The sequence below is a fragment of the Tupaia chinensis genome, unplaced genomic scaffold, assembly GCF_000334495.1.
Source record: "Tupaia chinensis unplaced genomic scaffold, TupChi_1.0 Scaffold144165_1, whole genome shotgun sequence".
In the NCBI taxonomy this organism is placed as follows: Eukaryota; Metazoa; Chordata; class Mammalia; order Scandentia; family Tupaiidae; genus Tupaia; species Tupaia belangeri.
In genome coordinates this window covers 85,096-90,792 of record NW_006204021.1, presented here as the reverse complement: position 1 = coordinate 90,792, position 5,697 = coordinate 85,096, and the positions used below count along the sequence as shown (strand labels likewise).

The following is a 5,697-nucleotide window of genomic DNA, read 5'->3' as shown; positions in this document are numbered from 1 at the left end:
TCCCTACCTTTAAGTCTCAGCCATCCCCTACTGCTGTGTCTCAACACTTAAAAGGTCATTAAAGTCCAAGTACAAGACATTATCTGGGCAAGTTTTCTCATTTGTCCCTCAGGGCAGCTCTGTAAAGATGGTATGGTTAGTTCCATCTCACAGATTAACAAACTCAGGCTTACAGATCTAAGTCACATCTTTAGGTAAAAGACACAATTGGAATAAAGTTTCATTTTTTGCCTTTTCTAGAGGACACTGAACAGCCTCCCTTTTAGAAGATGAGACGTCAGGGCTTGAGAAATGTTTAGATTAGACTTCCCCTGAATTGTGGTCACACAGGTCCTCACTCAATGATCCCTCTTAGTGATGAAGATGACAGAGGAGTTTGAAATCTCACCCTTTATTCCAAGAGACCTGAGTGAGTGTAGGGCCACATGAGATGGTCGATCCCTGAAGGGGTGAGTAGGATCAGGCAGAATCTCAGATGTTGACCTTGGGAAAGAAAGGGAATATGTACAAAATACTTTAAGTCAATGTACTTTATATTTCATCTCCTTTAATACTAACGGATATTGAGTGTCCCATAATTATTAGCACTTTACAGATCAGGGTACTGACTTTAGGGGAATTTAAATAAATCAGGGAATCACTTTTTCATCTCCTCAACACTTGATTCTGAATTATTCTAAAGGTTTTTTCCATTTTAAATGTCTTCCTCCTAGGCTTTGAATGATCTGATCTCTCTAGGAGTTGTTATTATAAGTCTCAATATTACTGAAATTGAGGAACAAATTCTCAGTACAAAAAATACTAAGGATTGTGTGATCTCTGGCAAGAATAATTGCAAATTGCACTTGAGATATTGGGTTAGTATCCATTCTTTGTAAAACAAACTAATAAAGAGATTTGCAAATAATTTTAGCAGAGAATTCACATAAAAATATATGCAAATGAGATGAATTCCCATTTTATTTTTGCTTTTTTAATAAAAAGGAATAAATCTTGTAAAAAGTAATGTTAAAGTGGTTTGTTTAATATGGCACCAATTCTGCTTGAAAATTGCACACCTGGACTACATGTTTTGTGATTGTTTTTTAAATTTTAAGTCATTTATATTAAAGCAATTACACTTACCATGGCTCTAAATTTATATCACATTCTTTTTTTTATTTTTAAAGTTTTTCTATAGGGTGCATGCCTTCACTAGAGAGAGACAGACAAGAGAGAGAGCAGTAAAGTGAGAAATCATCCCCCAAACCACAATCTTTTCTCCTCCATTCTCTTTTCAGAATTTTGGGCATGCACCCACATGCACATGGTGTGATTTTCAAGGCACCAAATTGAAGACTTGAACCATGCACTTGGCCAGGTGGGATCCAGCCACTTTAACCACCATACCACCTGCTGGCTAGTCACATTCTTTTAATTAATCTTTTTTTTTTTAATATGGAATGCTTCACAAATTTGTGTATCATACTTGCACAGGGGCCATGCTAATCTTTGTATTATTCCAATTTTAGTATATGTGCTGCTGAAGCAGGCACTAATTAATCTTTTTCTTCATCAGTGTAGGTTGAGGTGTCCGCACTGTAGACAGGATCTTTCCAGAGAGCAGGATATTCACCCTCGTTTTATTATAACCCTGTGTAGGCTGTCGAGACCTTTTCTCACCCACTCTCAGTCACCTCCTTTCAGGGTACTATGGACATAGCTTCCCAGGCCCCACTCCATTGCCCTCATCCTTTCTCAGTTATCTTCTGCCTACCCTGTGCTACCCTATGTCAGCAAACCAGCTGACACAAGGTAGCTCTAATTGCCAAGGCAAGTTAGAGCTACCTGGTGTTTTATCATTTGCATACCTGGACTACATGTTTTGTGATTTTTAAAAAAATTTTAAGTCATTTATTTTAATAGAAAATTTTCAAAAAACTGTTCTTAAATTCATTTTAAGTTAACATATGCAAACACACTGAAGGTCACACACTCACATTTGCATTTTAAAAAGAAACAAAAAAGGACGAGCAGGTGGTGTAGTGGTTAAGGTGCTGGACATTCCCACATGGCCAACCATGGTTCATGTCCTGTACCTGGTGGCTTGCTTTCTCACTTTTCCTCTCTCTCTCTCTTTCTCTCCAGTCAAATGAAAATAAATGAATGAATGACTAAAATTAAATAGATAATTCTTTTTAAAAAAAGGAAACAAAAAGTGAGAGAGGAATCAAGCTTTGTATCACTCAAGGAGGTCATAGTGCAATCCAGTGCTTCATCACTGGAGCACCTCATGTGGATTGGGATAAAGAAGAATAAAAATGGTACATGTTTTTGGTCTTATGTGTCTATCAGGCTTTCTTTTTCTTTCTTTTTCTTTCTTTTTTCCTTTTATTTTTAGCAACAATTAAAATTATTCTAAAGATTCATAAACTGAATTTTTGTGGTTTTTTTTGTTTGTGTTTTTGGGTGATGAAACTAATTTGTTCTTTATTTCATGATTTGTTTCATTTGGGGGGTGGTTAGGATCATTGACGTGTCCCATAAATGTCTTGCCTCTCTATTTTCCTCCTTAATTTCTTTCCTTACATTCTCCCCTTCCTCCCACTCTCTTTCCATATTATCTCCAGTATCTATAACCATTTTCAATGCTTATATGTCCTCTAATTTCTCAGTTTCCACCATAGAGTGTGGAGAGTTGGTATATGTTAAATGGAGGCATACAATATTTCTCTTTCATAGCCTGGCTTGATTCACTTAGCAGTAAATCTTCCATTTTTGTCCACTTTCTATCAAATGCCAGGGTCTTGTTTCTTTTATGGCAGAGTAGTATTCCGTAGAGTATATGTGCCACACTTTTCCAATCCATTCATCTATTCATGAACATTTGGGTTGGTTCCATGTCTTAGCAATTGTGAATAATGCTGCAATAAACATAGATGTGCAAGCACTTTTTTGACTGAGTGTTCTCCTGTTCTTTGGGTAGATATCCAGGAGTGGAACTGTTGGGTCATATGGTAGTTCTATTTGTAGGTCTTTGAAGAACCTCCATATTGTTCTCCACAGTGGCTGGGCCCATTTATACTCCTACCAGCAGTGTAAGAGGGTTCCCCTTTCACCACATCCCTGCCAGCATTTATTATTTATTTAGTTATTTTTTAATCTTCTCCATTCTGAATGAGGTTAGATGGTATTTCATTGTGGTTTTGATCTGTCTCCCTTCTGATGAAGGATGTTGTGCATTTTTTTTCATATGCTTTTTGGCTGTTCATATGTCTGGAGAGTTGTTTATTCAACTCCTTTTGCCATCACTTAATTGGGTTAATCAATTTTTTTTTTTAGATAAGCCACTTGAATACCTTGTGAATTCTGATTCAGTCCCTTATCTGAGGCATAGTTTACAAAAATCTTTTCCCATTCTGAGAGTTGTTGATTCACACTAATTACTGTGTCTTTTACCATGAAGAAACTTCTTAATATGATATAATTCCACTTGTCCATTTTGGGGATTATTGCCTGTGCTTTGGTGGTCTTATTTAAGAAGTCTTTGCTGGGCAGACACCAGGACTCCAAGATGGTGTTAGTTGTACCAGGGAAGTAGAAAAAACTCATGGATGTCAAACTTGGGGAGCTGGCAAGCTAGATATTGATGCGGGATTTTACCCCTAAAGGCATTGCTGGAGCATTTCAGAGAGGTTACTACTAGTATTACAACAGGTACATCAACATGAAGAAAAGGGGTGTTGCTGAGGTTTCTATGGTGCTGGCTGCTTATGTGTTCTTCAGCTACTGCCTTTCTTACAAGGAACTCAAACATGAATGGTGACGCAAGTACCACTAAAGAGGGCCAGCATGGAGAGCACACACTGAACCAGATCTTCATCTCCTTGACTTAGCACCCCTCCAAAGAAACTTGCTGAGTTCTTTCATATCCCAGTTGAGAATTCACACCTAATAACAGATGCCTGGTATATGAACTAAAAAAATAAACAAAAATAAAAGAAAAAAAGAAAGGAAGAAAGAAAGAAAAAGAAAAAGAGAAGTCTTTGCCTACCCCAGTGTCTCTCAGAGTTTCCCGTGTTTTCCACCAGTAATTGTATAGTTTGAGATCTTAGGTTTAGATCTTTGATAGACTTTGAGTTGATTTTTGTTAATGGTGACAGATAGGGGTTCAGATTCATCTTCCTACACGTTGATACCCAGTTTTTCCAGTACCATTTGCCAAAGACGTTTTTCCTTTTCCCATTGGATTGACTGGTACCTTTTGTCAAAAATCAGTTGGCTGTATATTTTGGGGTTTGAGTTTTTGTTTTGGTTTTAGGTTTGTTTTTTTTTCCCCATAGGATACATGTTCTCACCAGAGAGAGATAGAGATAGAGAGAAGGAAAATGTGAAGTCATGTCACCCTTAGGGGTAGATGGCCAAGCTGCAATCCCTTCTCCATTCTCCTCTAGGGATTTTTGGCACACATGTACATACACCCGATGTGATTATCATGCCCGCTGGGTCCGGGACTAATTGTGGAGTGAGCTAAGTGGGGTCCAGTGCCTTAACCACTGTGCCACCTGCTGGCCCCCATAAACTGAATTTTAATGGAGGTTATTGTATTTACCCCTTGCATACACGTCTTTGTTGAGAAGTTTGATAATAATAGTATGTTGGTGCCACCTATTGACAGAAGCCTGTACTACAGCTTGAACATCTCAGAGCAGGAAAAGGAGGGGCTATGGCTCAAGCCCACCAGAAGGAGCTTAATGCAAGTCTGGATAGAAACAGAGACATTCCAACTGTGTTGGATTACTGATGGCTTCAAGGCAAAAAGTTGAGCCTCTTAATATGCTGAAGAGAAAGATATATGTGAAAGGAACAAGATTTTCTTAGTTTGTATGCTTTGAGACCTCTTGAAATAAAACTGGAGAAATAAAATGAGTTTAGGACATTTATTATCCATATAATCACCTTTGCCCTTACTATGACCATATTTCTGCGTAAATACATTTCCATGATAACATTTTAAATTACTTTGTAATACAATTTCAATATTTTTATATGGACCCAGTGTTTCATCTTATCATGCTACAAACTTGATTTCACTGGTACTCTCATGATGAAAATTTACTTACTTTACCATAGTTTCTATTACAAACAATAGTATACTTAAACTCTTGCTCATTTACAAGTATCTTGGTCACCATATCATTGTGAGTTGATTTATAAATTTTTAAAAATTTTAAAGAGATTTTTGCCTTAGGGCATCCCCCAGGGGGATGGCCACACTGCAACCCCTTCTCCTCCATTCTCCTCCTGGGATCTTGGGCATGCACGCCCACATGCCCAGTGTGAGTTTCAAGACACTAAGTCCAAGACTCAAACCATGGTCAACCATGTGGGAGTCCAGCAATGTAACCACTACACCATCTGCTGGCCCCCCCAAATTTAAATATCTTTATTAACATAAAAATTGTACATATTTGTAAGGGTACATTTTCATTTTTCTGTACAAGAACACAATGTGTAATAATTAAATAAGGATAATGTGTATACACATAATCTGAATCATTTGTCCTTACTGATGCTGGGAACCTTCACAATCCTCCCTTTAGTTACTTTGAGATATACAGCAAGTTGTTGCCATCTACATACTCCCCACTGTATTTTACAACAGGAAAAATAGTTCCTCCTATCTATCTGCAGTTTTGTTTCCATTAATCGGCATTC

The 5,697-nt window shown here is 37.6% G+C and overlaps 1 non-coding gene across 1 annotated transcript; it reads right to left on the bottom strand.

Annotated features, from left to right (window-relative positions):
- Positions 1-1,431: 1,431 nt before the first annotated feature.
- On the bottom strand, positions 1,432-1,535 carry LOC114005634 (U6 spliceosomal RNA). Its single transcript, XR_003547466.1, has one exon. It is a non-coding gene; the product is annotated as a U6 spliceosomal RNA (small nuclear RNA).
- Between the last annotated feature and the right edge of the window lie 4,162 nt (positions 1,536-5,697).